This window comes from Sceloporus occidentalis, unplaced genomic scaffold (genome assembly GCF_023333645.1).
Source record: "Sceloporus occidentalis isolate IW3139 unplaced genomic scaffold, rSceOcc1.0.p SCAF_25, whole genome shotgun sequence".
Taxonomy (NCBI): Eukaryota; Metazoa; Chordata; class Lepidosauria; order Squamata; family Phrynosomatidae; genus Sceloporus; species Sceloporus occidentalis.
This window is the reverse complement of record NW_028317005.1, coordinates 10,969,267-10,986,057: the sequence shown is the minus strand read 5'-3', so window position 1 is coordinate 10,986,057 and position 16,791 is coordinate 10,969,267.

The window sequence follows — 16,791 nt, the reverse complement described above, 5'->3', positions numbered from 1 at the left end:
CTAATTAACACGCACATAAAACACGGTGAGTGTCACGGAAGCATTGTGTTATTTTCGCTTCCCTGGCTTCTGTGTACGAATAATGCGTATTTGCTCAGGTCCTATGCTATAAGTCATGGGCAAAAGTGCATCACACTTCAAAGGGATCGCCATTCATCCGGTCTATAAACTTTACAAGTTGTGGACTCACACCACACTCAACAAAAATAATTCCCATATATATCTATCAAAAATCAACAACAACAAAAAACAACCCACAAAAACTTAATGATCTTGTCTCCATAGCAACCAATGAATTGGTCTCACTGGCTTTAGTAGTGAGCCTGTCTGCCCTCACTATAGTATAAATCAGTGTTTATTGGGGTACAGGGGTACTCCCCACAACTCCCAGAGCTATATCTTTCTCTTCCCCCTATGATCCCCAGCTTGCGTCACACATTACCGAACTTCCTGACACTAGTGTCCGCAGCACCCGGCCAGCCTGTGTCCCATAACCCCCCCAATACCCCTCACAGCCTCTCTCCATTCACGGTCTGGGGCAGCTGCCTGCACCGCTGTGCACTACTTACCGCACTACCCGGCGCTGCACCCCTGCGACCTCCCGTCCCAGTCCTCCCCGGGTGGGAGGGGGCGCAGCTACAGCTCGGTTTCCGAACGAGTTCCGCCAACAGCAGCGAGTTACTAAAGCAGACCGCTTCAGGTCTCTCCGTGCGCGGCTACAGCCCCCGCTTACAGCCTATAAACGGACTCATGGAACGTCAGGAGTAAATACACTGTGCATAGCAGTGTGACGTCATCTCTACCTCTCCACAACCACCAAACCTTCTCGTGTTGCCGACATGTACAGCCGGCTGTTACTCCCGGGCTTCTGCCACTTACTACAGTGTTCAGCATTAACACCTGAGCCGAAGGAAGGGCCCCTCCCCCGGGCGGGACAGGCTTTAGCCTCCTATGAGTTTTCCCCGTGGCTTTAACATGGGTTATCATCATGAGCTTCTGTGTCATGGTGGTTATTATTGGGTGCTTCTCATTAATTTTTCCTCCCCAGCACAGTTTTTGGGGTCCTGAATTGATGGGTATTCTCACTCCCACATCTTTAAAGTCTAGCTGCAGTTAGTGTGATTGACCTGAGAAGTATTCAGGTACTGACAACATGACCTATGACTGACTGCCTTTTAAAAAGTATAGATTTGGTTGTTTAATTAGCACTGGTCAATTTTCATACAATTTCATAGCAGCCACCTGTCCAAAATGTGCTGGAACAGGTCCCAACAACAAGATTTATGGCCCGTCCAAACCCATTGAATACCACTTGCAGGAGGAGTGATCTTGTCTTTCAAGATATGTAGTTAAATTGGGCAGTTTACTTTCATTAGATCTCGCCATTGGGCTGGACAGAATGGCTTGTGTTGCAGAAGGAGCTGACTGTGGTTGGCTTCTCATTATCTGCCGTGGATGGGGTCTATTCACTGGAAGTACTAAAGACTAGTAAACACGATATGAAGATTGACATCTAAATCCCTGAGGGTAAGCGTGTGTTGTGTGAATGCAGGTGCAGTAGACCTGGCAACGGTGCCATTATGAGAGGTAGCCTGCCCTTTCAATCACAGTCCTTACAAAACAGATTCATATGTTCATTTAAAAAAATACACACACACTAGAATACCATTTAAGTAGTAAACATGCTTTTTATAGGAATATAAGAAATAAAAAATGTTTAGTGGTTTACACGGCAGCATGCAGTTACTTGTTTCCCGCTGTAGTATAATAAATTTCATCTCTGTGGGAGAAAAGGAGTGGAAATTTTGTCTACAGTACCCCTGGATCAGGTGGTCCCGCATATCCAGATGTTGGCCGCATGGTTGCTGGCCTTAAAGTACAGGGCCACCTCGTCATCGCCAGTCCTACCCTGATCCCCATCAATACACAAAAGCAGATTAATGGATGGTCAGTGCACCTCAACAACAAAAAATAGTATTTAAAGGGACAGTTTAATGTCCCTGACAGTCTCACTAAAGAAGAATGCATATTTAAGCACTTTGTGAGCATTCTTTTTTAAGAGGTTAAAAAAATTAAAGAACTACATTAGGAACAACATAGAAACATAGAAAGTGACAGCAGATAAGAACCAGTAGGCCCATCCAGTCTGCCCAACCTCTGAGTACTTTCCTTTAGTACTTGCCCTTATCCTATATCTAGCTTGGCCTTATGCCTATCCCATGCTTGCTTAAATGCCTTTAATGTATTTAGATCTACCACTTCTGCTGGAAGGCTATTCCATGCGTCCACTACCCTTTCAGTAAAGTAATATTTTCTGATGTTACCATTAAACCTTTGCCCCTCTAGCTTATGGCTATGTTCTCTTATTGTGGTAGTATTTCTCTTTTTAAATAAACTATCTTCCTTTACCTTGTTGATTTCCTTTAAGTATTTAATTGTTTCTATCATATCCCCCCCTGTCACGTCTTTCTTCCAGGCTACAGGTTTATCTTGTAATCCATAAACCATTTTAGTAGCCCTTCTCTGCACTTTCTCCAACATTTCGATATCCTTCTGGAGATACGGTCTCCAGTACTGTACACAATACTCCAGTGATCTGTACAACGGCATGAGCTCTTCCCTCTTTCTACTGCTAATACCTCTCGCTATACAACCAAGCATTCTGCTAGCATTACCTGCTGCTCTACTGCATTGTCTGCCTACCTTTAATTACCCCTAAATCCCTTTCCTCACACGTTGAGGTTAGGACAGTACCAAATATTCTATACTCTGCCCTTGGGTTTTTATGCCCCAGGTGCATTACTTTGCATTTATCTACATTAAATGCCAATTGGCACAGCTCTGACCATTTTTTCCAGTTTTCCTAGATCGTTTGCCGTTTGGCTTCTTCCTCCAGGAACATCAACCCTGTTGCAAATTTTTGTGTCGTCAGCAAATAGACATACCTTTCCATCAAGTCCATCTGCAATATCACTAATAAAAAATATTAAAGAGAATGGGTCCAAGTACAGATCCCTGAGGTACCCCACTGGTAACAAGACCTTGTTCTGAATATACGCCATTCACTACAACACTCTGTTGTCTGTCACTCAGCCGCTCCCTAATCCATTCAACAACAATGGGATCTAAACCCAGAGATTGCAGTTTATTTATAAGTCTTCTATGTGGGACAGTGTCAAAGGCCTTACTGAAATCCAGATACGCAATGTCTACTGCACCACCTTGATCAATTACTTTAGTCACCCAATCAAAGAAATCAATAAGATTTGTTTGGCATGATCTTCCTGAGGAAAACCCATGTTGTTTTTGATCTTGAAACCCATGTGACTTCAGATGTTCAACAATCCTTTCCTTTAACATAGTTTCCATTAATTTACCCACTACAGATGTAAGACTAACTGGCCTGTAGTTGCCCGACTCCTCCCTACTGCCTTTTTTGTGAATGGGCACAACTTTCGCTACTTTCCAATCCCCAGGGACAATTCCAGTTACCAATGATTCGTTAAATATATCAGTTAACGGTTTTGCTAGTACACCCCCAAGCTCTTTTAATAACTTGGGGTGTATCCCATCAGGCCCCATTGTCTTTACCTTAGACAACTGAAGTAGAACCTCCGCCTCGATAAACTCACATATTTCAAATGATTCAGTCTTTTTTCCCAACTGAGGTCCCATTCCATCATTTTCATCTGTAAAAACTGAACAGAAATATTCACTGAGGCAGTCGGCTAAACCTTTATCCTCTTCTACATATATTCCTTTTGTTTTTAGGCTAACTAATCCTTGTTTCACTTTCCTTTTCTCATTTATATATATAAAAAAAATGTTTTATCTCCATTTTTTACTGACAGGGCAATTCGCTCTTCTGCATGTGATTTGGCAGATCTAACAACTTTCTTTGACTCTTTCTGCCTGATTTTATAGATCTGTCTATAGATCTGTTTATAGATCTGTTTATAGATCTGCCCCATAATATGCCTTTTAACCCCCTAAATGCCAGAGTGGCATATAGGGGTATAAGGCAATTCTGGAGGCAGAGTGCCGTATAGCCCCTTGATGACAATTGCCGATCCGGGCACGTCACAGAAATTCAAGTCGATAACGACAAATGACGTGCCAGGACCGGCACGTCTTTAAACGGGTGCAGAAAGCGATCTATTTTCGCTTTCTGCACCGAAACGGCATTGCTGTAATGCCTCGACCTCTGGCCCCCCCGGGGCGTCAACATCCGCCATACTTTGTATGGCGGCGGACGCCCGTTTTAAAAGCATCCAGCGACACCAAACACTTACCTGGGGATGGACTGTGACCGCTCCGGAGAGCAGTCACAGCCGCAGCTGCCGGTGATCTTCGCCATCAGCAAGATGGCGGCGGCCCGGGAAAAAAACCCAATAAAGACTAAAAAGTTCGCTAGACCGTCTCCAGACCCTCTAGAGAACTCTGGCTCCACTTGCAGGTTGAATATAGGTACTGCTTTCACCATGCAAGTCAATGGAGCCCAGCTTTCTAATCAGTGTGATTAGAAAAAATAAATTAAAAATAAAATTAATAATAATTAGAAAAAAAATAGTAAAAAACCAGTAAAATGTAAAAATAATTTCCCACTGATGTCACTATCAGGGGAACCTTCAAGTTGAAAAAATGTTTTAAAAAAATAAAAAAGGCAAAAAAAAAATATATATATATAAAAAATATATTTTTGTGAGCAAGTCCTAAAATTAGCATATTGGCTTAAAACAATTCTCGCATGGAAAGAGTTAAAATACTGGCATATTAAATGCCCATGGGGTGTCTACTTTTAAAAAATGTATGATTTGATGGGGTAAATTGAATTGGCCGGATTCAACAAGGTCCCAATTAACACGGGGGGGTGGATGGCCACACATCTAATTTCCAATTAGAAAAATGCACATGTACCAAATGTGGCCTTTTAGTTCCCCCCAAAAATGACAAACCCATGCATGTGGGGTATCACTGTACTCAGGAGATGTTGCTGAACACATATTGGGGTGTCATGTGACAGCGGCATATACCAGGAGCTGTAAATTCCTACATAAAGTAGGTGTGTGGGGGAAAAATACACACACAAAATTACTACTGCAAACTTTGAAAAAATGCTGGTGGTAAAATGTGTGCATGCAAAGAGTTAAAATACCAGCATTTATAATGCCCTGTGGTGTCTAGTTTTCAAAAATATATGGTTTTGTTGGGCACACTGAAATGGCCCCGGCTCAAAGATGTACCAAATAGGGCATGGGCAGTGGATCCCCAAATGCCAAAGTTCAACATTGAAAAATGTGCATGCCCCAAATGTGGCCCTTTTTCCCCCGAACAGCCAGGCAACATCATTCATGTGAGGTATCGCTGTACTCAGGAGATGTTGCTAAACACATATTGGGGTGTTTTATGATAGTGACATATACCAGAACCTGTTTATTCATACCTAAAGTAAAATGTGTGTAAAAAAACAAATGCAAAAAAATTACTACCATAAAGTTTGACAAAGGCTGATGGTAGAATAAGTGCTTGGAAAGGGTTAAAATACCAGCATTTGGAATACCCTGGGCTGTCTAGTTTTCAAAAATATATGATTTGATGGGGTAAATTGCATTGGCCGGGTCCAAAGATACCCGAAATGGCACATGGGGGGAAGAATTACCAGATTTGGAAAAAATGGCTTTGAAATAGCAAAACGCTACCTGTACTTATTGCTCCATAACGTGCAGAAAAAAGCAAAAAAACATAAAAACATTGGGTATTTCTAAACTCAGGACAAATAGTAGAATCTATTTAGCAGGTTTTTTTATTACCTTTTATAGATGAGTAAAAGATTTTTCAACTAAAAGTTAGAAACAGTCATTTTTTTCTACATTTTTCACCATATTTTATACTTTTTTTAATAGTAAATATTATGATACAATCAAAACAATGTCATCTAAAGAAAGCCCTTCTTGTCCTGAAAAAACCCAATATCTAATGTGTGTGGGTTCAGTAAACGGGAAAGAAGAAAATTACAGCTAAACACGAGCAGCGCAGAAATGTTAAAACGGCCATTGTCACGGAAATAAAAGGAAATAAAAACAAAATATTTTTCTCAATCATAGGTTTTATTAAAAAAAAATTGAATTAACATTTACTGGTAAAACTTTTTTTCCTATAGGGTCGTCTTATATTCAGGCTTTTTCTTTTTTTCATAAATTAATATTCAGATTTGGGGGGTTGTCTTATGCTTCTCCCTATTATCTGTATAGACCAAGCCCCCAGATCCACCCACCTGGTTACTAAGTTAATCGCCTTCCCTTTCTATACTGTCTAGCTCGGTATTTATCCCCCCCCCATTCCTAGTTTAAAATCTCCTCCAACCGTCTAGCCATTCTCTCCCCAAGCACATTGGACCCTCTTGCAATTAGGTGCAATCCATCACAACTATAGAGATTGTACCCCAAAGCAAAATCAGCCCAGTGCTCTAAAAACCCAAAGCCCTCCTTCTTACACCAAGACTTCAGCCATGCATTTAGCTGCCTAATCTCCCGCTGCCTTTCTGGTGTAGCGCATGGCACAGGTAGTATCTCTGAGAATACTACCTTGGAGGTCCTTTTTTAATCTTACTCCCTAAATCCCTAAAATTACCTTTTAGGAGACTCCATCTTCCTCTTACTATGTCATTGGTGCCAATTTCCTTCCTTTTGGATCCCCTGCACATTGGATGAGCTTCTCTCCCGGCTGTTAGAGAGAACAGCTTTTTCTAGAAAGCCCACCTCTGATTCTGCCTCCCCAACATGCTCACTTAAAAGGGCAAATTTGTTGGGATGGAGAAACTCTGGGCTGGCTTCCCTCTTCCTCTTCCCTCCCCCACTGCAACCACGTCTTACTGTTACCCAGCTATGTGCCTGACTCCCTTTTGACTGATCTCCTCCCTCATTGCTAGGGGCCCCATCTAAACTCTGCTCAGTGAGCAAGAGACTCCTCTCAGGATTGTCAATCTCTCTCAGTGTTTCAATGTGCCTCTTCAGAGCACCAACCTCAGCTTCCAGAGAGACCAATTGATCACACTTACCACAGCGATATGGACCCAGGAACTGCTGTTCCAAGCATGCATACATAAGGCATGATGTGCACTAAGTGACATCTCCAAGCTTGCTCATACTTTAGGGAGGGACGTGAGCCCTTACAGAATTTAATCAATTGCTTTATGTCATTTACCCTCCTTTCTCTTACACTCTTGTGTTGCTCTAACTGCTGTGGTGCGCAAACTGGTCACTTACAGAAAGCAAGTCACTTAGAAAATGCAAGCCGCTTACAATGAGCAAGCTCTGTGAGTGTGACCACTTACTTTATACAGAGCAACACAGTTAATTGATTATAAACCCCACCCTTAACTAATTACATTCTATAAAATGGGGGGGGGGACACAGTTAAGCAAAACACAGTTTGTTTTTTTTGTCACAAACCCTTCAACCTTCTTGTTGGTGGTTGAGATACAAACCCACTGTTGGTATAGTTATAATACCACTTTGCTGCTGCTGCTGTGGTGCACAAACTGGTCACTTACAGAAAGCAAGTCACTTAGAAAATGCAAGCCCCTTACAATGAGCAAGCTCTGTGAGTTTAACCACTTCCTTTATCAACCACTTCCTTTATCTGCAAGCTGCAACTCCTAGCCTCCTCCGCGGGTAAACAATTCTCGCCCTGAACAGAAGCAGGCAATGACTCTCAGGAAGCACTCCAATTCAAATCAATGGTAGCACTTGCACTCCATGTGCACAGAGGGTTAGACCCCTCCACGCCCTGGCCTGGAGATCTCTCCGCGGCCCGCAAGGGAAGGCTCCAAGTAGCCGGAGCTCAGAAGTTACCACGTATGGTGACAGCCTTTCAGGACATAGCAACGTAGAACTCTTGTAATAGTGGATGCAGATACTTTGGTACCTGATGCCTCTAATCTCTTCACTAGCTCCTTTGTTGTCTTTGGGATTCGTTGAACTTCTACGACCAAAGTACGTTTAGCCCAGGGAGTTCATTTGTGCCTTCCTGAAGGACGCAGTGTCTGTGTGCACAAATATTTTTTGCCATTGCATATAATTGTTTGTATGCTTGATCGTGGTACCTGCGGTTGTTTGGAAATTGCTCCTAAGGAGGACTTGTAGAAGTCCAGAATCTTTCTCTGAGGTCTTGAGTGCCCTGGGTCTTCAGGTAGGCCCATAAATACCGTCATAGGTGCCAATTAACTCCTAATTATAACATTGGCCAATCAGATGATCCTAAAAAGTCATGCATCAATTTCTGGAATCTTCCAGACTGTTTAAAGACACTGTCAACTTGACTCATTTGGAATTCTGATATTGTGAATTAAAAATGAAAAAAAAATGAAACAAAAAGATGTCTTTAATAGTTCCTTACCCTACCTTACCGGTATGTCCACAAAAGAGACAAGATTACCTATTGCAGTCGGCTCATTCTCTTTGCACAGAAGCTCCTTGCAACTGAGGCAGTCCCACAAGAAGTTGACAGAGGAGTCATGTGATCGCAATGTTAGTTCAGCTCATTGGAAAGCAAGATAGCTGTGAAAAATTAGATAGGACTTGCCAGACTTTGAGTATTTTGAAGTAGTGACAGGCTGAGCAATATATGGCCATATAGTGTGATGAAATCCCAAATATATGTGAGTCAGACAGGTGTTTTTAAATAGTATTTGCTGGGTGTGCGCTGATCTTTTGCTTTGTTGTGGATATTTCTGTAATCTGTGGATGCAGTTGAACGAGTTTGGCTGGATTTTCCTGCCACATCACATAACCTGTGCAAAACTCCTAAATTCCTAAACAAAACAAGTGTAGGTGGAAGAAAAGCGCAGGAGATTATTCCTACGGCTACCTTTGGCAGTGACTGGCAGCCAAATGACTGCACATAAACTGTCCAAATACACCTGATGAGATATTCTGGGTTGTCTGCTTTAAAGAAATATATACTTTTGTGGGTACTTACTGGTTTCCTTGTCCAAAATAGCCCAGCATACAGTTTTGAAACCGTAATGTACTCCTTATAACATGTGCCCCATAACTGCTGGGGAAGTATGGAAATTCTATATAACTGAGGTATTTCCAAAATCAAGACACCTGAATTGTAACTTTTTTATGGTATTTTCTGTCAATTTAACTAATTTTGTGATGATTAAGAGAAGAAAATAAATTAAAAATTGTCTTTTACAAAATTTTTGGATAAGCATGTAACTATGGTATCAAAAATAGCTCTGTGACAGAGACCTATACTCGGACTGTAGGATGCTCAGTTGCTCAAGGGTTAACCCTCTGTTATCTTCCCCCCAAGCACTAGTCGAGACTTATTGTAAAATAGAACTCTCTATGCTGGAAAGGTCCTCAGGAATAGTCCGCAGAGTAGACAGGCTCAAGTTCCAGAGACTGGGAGATCCCGCTCAGGAACCACCTCTGATTGTGCCCTACCAAAAGCACAATATAACCACAAAGCAGCGACGTGGTAGGGTGTCGACAGCGCTTTCATCCCAAAGTTCGGCAGACATTGCTGGGGATCCTAGCCGCTGTACAGTTCCATGGATTTGCAACTAGGTCCCGGTCGGGTGACAAGGGAGTTCTGTAACCACAAGGGTTAAACATAGTCTGGGTACCACTTCCCCTGGGAAAAGTTTGTGATTATACTTCTAGGACTGAAACTGTAGAACAGGACATAATATAAATAACAAAATAACAGAGCGGATGGGACTGTCACAAGCTTTACACTATTGAGTAGTGTATAAGTACCGGCATCGGGTGTGCACCCCTTCAGAGACGGACTATAATGTCTGTCGCTAGAGGAACAGGCTTGGTTGGGGAGATCAAGGATCCCCCTCTAACTGGCTTAATATCAATCATGGGAGCGCGAGGTCTGAATAAGAAGAGCCTAGAGCAGGGGTGTCCAATCTGCGGCCCTCCAGCTGCTGTAGGACTACATCTCCCACAATGCTCTTGCAGCTAAGGGGCTGGCTGAGGAGTATGGGAGATGTAGTCCTGCAGCAGCTGGAGGGCCTCAGGTTGGACACCCCTGGCCTAGAGGAAGAATGAGGAGGTGGAAGAGGAAAAGTGACACTGACAGAGGAAAGGTAGGGAGACATTCAGAGTGAGAGAGAGTGAGAAAGCATTAGTGTGTGAGAGTGATGGGAGTTATGCTGTACTATTATAAATGTCTTGTTCAATGTAGTGGTGGGAGATATCCTGTACCACCATCAGAGCCTGGCTCAGTATGTAGTGATGGGAGGTACACTCTAAAGTAGGTCATAACTCCCACCACTATTTACTGAGCCAGACATTACATGAATGTATGTAGTGCCAGTAGATTCCGTAGCGCTGTTACAATCAGTCAGTAGCAAAATCACATAACAAACTGACACAAAAGGAGAAGAGGGCCTTACTCTTTTGTTCTTGCAATCTAGTTGACGGTGGTACAGCATAGCACTGTCAATGTCTGCCTCAGTATATAGCGATAGGAGTAATGCTGTACCACCGTCCATGTCTGCCTCAGTATTAATAACATAGAGAGAGAAAAGTAACATGATAAAAAATAACTTTTAACTTAAAAGATGGGGTATTCCAGATGTTTTTAAGATGTTGACTCTGAGATCAGTCTTTTTTGTGGATTGGTGTTTTAACACTTTCCATACACTTATTTTACTACCAGCCTTTGTGAAACTTTGTGTTAGTAATTTATTTTGTGTTTTCTTTTCGCACTTCATAAACAGTATACATTTACAGTTCCTGGTATATGTCACTTCAAAACAACACTCTAATGTGTGTTCAGCAGCATCTCCTGAGTACAGTGATGCCCCAAACGTGGCTAAAATTTTCGGTAAGCAGGTCGGGTAGGAGCCCAGTTGTAGGGAATACCAGAGGCCCTGTTTGTAACCCACGACAGGCAAAAAAGAACACACCAAAGGCTGGATGTTATTATGAGACGGTCTTTATTGGAGTAAGCTGACAAGACAGGAAAGCAGAACACAGGACTGGTCTCGACTGGGGATACAGCTGGAGAGCCCTCGGACAGGGCACGCGGCTGGAGAGCCCTCAGACACGGCACGCAATTTCCCCTTTTGCCCCGCGTCTGAGACGGCCCTGCTTTCATAAAAGGGCAAAACTTCCAGACCCCCCCCTCCGTTGCATCACCCCCTTTTGCAGACGTGCACCAAAAGGCCAGAATAATGCAGATGGATTCTGATAGAGTGGATGTTTGGAGGCCAACTCATGATGAGGGTGATGTGGAAGGGCCGACTACCTAGGTCACAAGTATTAAGGTATGTTATTAAACATGGAACTAATGACAATGGTCAAGTATTCCTTAAAATTTATTAGAGGAAAATAATTTCTGGTTTCTAAATGTTAGCAGCTTCTTGAAGGACAGATTTATGAGAGACAGCTTACTGTAATATTAAGTGTTGATTGTACAGCCAGCCTGCACCATACATCCCTGATTTCACTAGAACATTAATACTAGAGGCAGATGTGTCGCACGTGGGGTCGGCCTGTGTTTTCTCTGGAATTCGGCAGCGAGGAACATCCAATCTTGTATTTGAGTTTTAAAAGGCATATTCTGTCAATGAGAATATCTGGCTCTGAAAGATACCATTTACTAGGCAGCAAATGTATACTTTTAACTAACCAGGTGTGCTTTAAAAACCATGCTACCTAAATTTGTGTCAGTCAATTGGCTGGTGTTTATTTGCTAATGAAGTGGTCAGAAGAGCTGCAGTTTCATCATCATATCGACTTCACTTAAGGTTATGAAAGGGCAACCCCACAGACAGAAGGGCAGACAGAACTAAGCAGGATATAGCTCAAGCCAAACACTATTCCCCTCAGCACCAGGGGTATCTTTGTGCTTCCATACTAGTTTACTACACAAATGTGCATTATGCATTTTTGTATTTGTTGTGTACATTAAAGATGCCACTTGGGAACCATGCCAATTAGTTCTCAGCTGAAAGGGGGAAGACCTGGCCATCAGGGGACAATTACATTTTTCTCGCCTCAGCAGTTTTAAAGTAGTGCTGATGCAAAACCAACATTGCTATTTTTGTGGTTTGTGACAGTATGCCCCACAAACAAATGAGTGGCAAATTAATCTGAAAACCAGGTTCCAGCTGGTATCTAAGACACGCATATACTTCCCCCTCTTTTTATCATTATTTGGAGTAGCCATCAAGTAAAACCCAGTCTGGCCCTGGTTATATGGTATATGTGCACCTATACGTGCATTACATTACTGGTAATGCATACATAGACGTTCTGTGCTTCACCGTAAATACGTACTCATTATACACCATCCCTCCTACACGCATAAAGCGGGACAGTGCAGAGAGTGAAAGTGCAAAAAGTTGGTGAAAACTTATTTTATTTTTAAAACCAACAATTTTCTGGATTAAAAATTTTAGGTCCTGAAAACTTTTGTAGCTTTAGATCTTCTTCTGTCAGTCCAATAAAAAGTAGCAAGTTGGACTAAAGATTCCATTGTCTCTTGCAAATAGTTCATATATATCAATTTTCCTAATTGTTCTATAAACTGATTTTTTTTGGTGTGTTCCTTCTCCCCTGCAATTAATGAACCCTATTTCATACAGGGACTGAGTATATGGACTTTATCATGTACTGGAGTGAATTATTCAATTGTTGGGAGTGGGTTCTGCCCCTCATGTGGGTACTGAAGGGTAAAGTGTCACCATGCAGTACGCTGATCATTAGCGCATAATATGTTCTGTATGTTGTGCTAATCACTTTTTAAATGGTTCAGCAGCTTTCAACATATCTTGCATAACAGATGTTCAATAACACGACTTGTCTTGTGGGACTAGAATATATTACCTGTCACCGCTTCCTATTTATTTCAACTGCAAAGTAGCTGATTGGATCTATATCTCAATTATAAATACTAAACTTTAAATAATTTGTTTTTATTAAAATATCTTAAAAACTATTCTTGGTAGAATTTAGTTATTTTAGCTGAGTGAAAATATTAAGCTCGATGAAAGGACCCAACTTAATTGGTGTTACTGTTGCCAAATGTAAACTATTTTGCATTTCTCCCTGTAAATTTTTTAGAACTATGACTATACAATAACAATACTAACTCTATGATGAGCTCTAGAAGTTTTCGGCTTATTATTTAACTTGGAAATTTGTCTTTGGTCTCATTGGAGGCATAATGTTCTGGAGTCATCAGGTGACGCTTTGTTTCCCTGGGGTGATGTCCTCTTTCACCAAAGCAGGAGAGAAAGCTCCCCCACCCAATTCCCTTTCCACATCCAACCCATTTAATGCCATCTGTGCTACCTAACTGGCCCTTATACACCAGGAATGTAGCTTCTCACCTTCCTACTTTCCTTTAATGAAGCTGTAGGGGGCTAAGCAGGCTGTCCTGTCTAGAACCTTATGGGATCTTATTCTTACCCTTATTTGTAAATACAACTCTAGTATATATTGAACATGTTTTGTTTGTAAAATATAATCCATTATTACACTCTGGTGTGCCATCTTGTGGTTTTATCATGGAATTACTTGCACAATATCTGCTTTTTAAATTACACGACACTTACCATTAAGCTTGGGCCTGCCAGGATAGGCGAGAAAGAACTCTTCCTTCCTAGTGAGACATTAGCAGCACCTCTTCTTAGACATGCTTCTTCTTCTCTACCAGAGAAAGCGTGGCAATGGGGCCCTCAGTTGTAGGTGGCCTCCTAAGTAGACTATATAATAGGACCGAGTCAGTCCCTACTAGTTTTACCAATCTATGAAGATTATGTATTCTTGCAAATAATGCAGAACATAATAGAAATGTCTGTATGCCACAAATTAATATAAACATATTACTAAAAACCACCATCCTCTTCTGTTTAGGGAAACGTATATATTTTCAGTGAAAGCCCAGGATTTGTACACTTCCTACTATATTGTTCCTTTGGGATTCCAGCACAATGCTCCTCTTGCATACTTGGACATGATACCAAAGTATCCTCCTTTTTGTAATTGTCATCGCTAACCCTTTTTTAAAATGTATTAGTACAACATTTACAAAATGTATTAGTACAAGCGTCTGAGATTCAGCTTCCTTACATTTTTTTACATTTTATTTTTACAATGCATATTTTTTTTAATTTTTTGTTACTGACCTACTTGATTTTCTATCATATAAATGTGGGTAAAAAAAAAAATCTGTATATCTTTCAAAAAATGACAACAAACCCTGCTGTAACGTATCCAAAAAAAAACTTTGGTGCAATGAACCATCCTCTGTCACATAACGAGTTGAAAGGAATTCACCCGTGTGCAATTTAAATGTCACATGATCTCATTATATAAATATGTTTCTAGGAGCTCCCAGAGTTTGTTAGAGAGCGTAAAAACAGTATAATGAAAACCAAGCAACCCGTTGAAGATAAAGATCTGGAAAATCATAGGTGTTGGGTTAGAAAGAAATTACCCTATTCCAACTATGGACTACAGATTGTTATATCTGTGTTATGATGCATAGCAGGTCCTTGAAAATCCTTTGGGTATTCTACTGATGCTTTTTTATGTGAATACTCGTATCAACCTAAGCGGCTCTCTGTTCACACACACTTCCGCACAAAAAAAAAAAAAAAAAAAGAAATGACCCCAACAATCCATATTCCCAGGGGTACTGATAAATCCAGTTTTACAGAATGGACATAACAGGGCACGGCCATGGTTTTGCCTGAAGAAAGACTTCTGCCTCAACCCAATGATGTGATAGGAAAGGAGTTAACCAGATGGCCAACACTAAGTCTAAATAACCTGAGAGATCCGCAGCTGAAAAAACTAGCAAACAGATGCTCCCCAATGCTGGTCTTTATAGAGAAGGGGACACATATGCTGACATCAGAAGTGACCTACTGGCCATGTTAGAAGATTTGTTGTTAGTGGCACAATGTTAGTAGTTATCAGGGTAGTTCAAAATGAATGTTTATTTCAGGCTGCTGGGGACCAGGCTCATCTCCTTTCAAATAACAAAAGTGCACATCAGTGTGGTTTAAAATGGAAATAGTTTGTCTTATGAAGGCCATATCAAAACCCAAACTTGCAGGTCATCTGATAGCAAATGTTGGCAGAGAAACAAGGGGTTGGTAAATTTTTAATCATTTAAAGTCATTTTAATATTTGCCTTTTCTCTGCCACCTGCACCATTCTTTGGAATGAAGGTGAAATAAATAAATAGCCACTGAAATTCTAAGATGCCTACGACTAAAGTCCCTTATGTCTCTTCTAAACAATATCTACTTTACACCCAAATTTTTTTTTAAAGAGAATTTATGTGCTTACTTTCTGCCTCTTCACGATCTTGTGTGTCCAAAATAAAGAATAAAAGAAAAAAAGTGTTTTTAGAAGTGGCGTCTCCCCCAAAAATCAAAGTACACTGAACATCCCCAAAATAAATGACTCCGGTACATGTAGACAGAAATATTTTGTCACCTTTATATTTAATAAGCATAGTTTTACTTATACTTACATACATGGAATGTTGGCACAAAACTAGGCTGTGAAAACATCTTTATCCCTCAAAGATTTTCCGAGGAATTAAGGGCTTTCTTTTCTTGATATTAAATGGATGAAACCACCTGTTTTCAAACACACCAATATATTGGCCACAACCTGCAGGCCTTTTCAACTTTAAGTTTATAACTTAGATCTGAACATCCATCATCTAAATTAGCAATTATGAAACCAGTGGCTTTATAGCAGTTTTTAACTTTAAAGTTTCCCAATCCACTTTCTGGCAGAAAATCCAGAACAAAGGTGATCTGGGACTCAAGCGGACATGGATGGTATAAATCGGCATTACCTGTAACCCCACCAATGGATAAGAAGCCACAAGTAGCAGCCCCTATCGTTAATCCTTTATTAGAAAAATACACTTTCACATGCAGTGTTGCATACGTATGGATGTAGTAATATTCTTTTGGGACATGTTGATTAAGTACACCATCCCACTAGCAGTCAACTTAATGTGAATGGATTGTACAGGGAGACTATCTATAACTGCTTCATTAAGAACAGACCTCCACATCCTACATTCAGGAGCAAGCCTGCATATAAGTATCATATCTATGTCAATTTACATATGCCAATTATGCCTGACAAACATTTGCAACAACCATCGATATTAGTTTATTGAATTACATCCACCTTGAAGGTTTGCAATATATATTTTTCTTTTTTTGTGTTTTTTTCCTTCAGTTTGCAAAACAGTACACTTCAGGACATGTCTTAAAAGGTGCACAAACTCTGACGAACGCCATAAAAATTCTCACTTCTTTTCCAGGTCACTTTTCAAAACGACAATGTTTGAAGTCAGCCCTTAAAACCACCCTCGGCTTGCCTTCTTATCCTGGCCCACAAGGTGACATTCGTTTATACACATAACAGCTACATGTACTAAACTGCAGGATGGTGGAAAAGGGAACACAGCACAGAGCATTCAAGAGCAATCTGACTGGTCATCATCCACTCCTGTGACATCACTACAGACCGACCATGAGTACAAAAAACGGTGTTCAACAAATTATTCTAGAAACTTAATTTGAGTAAATGCACCCTTTAATCCTCTACCTGCCATAAGGTGATTTTCCAGGCAGAAAGATTGTTCATTTGGTTTAGATCAAGAGAAGGCATGAGAATGATTATGTTGAAAGTGCCTTGGCTTTAAAGTTAAATACAAGTCCAGGTTCTTATTACTCCTAACTACTGCTTACATGGCAGAGAACAAAGTACCATCAATACT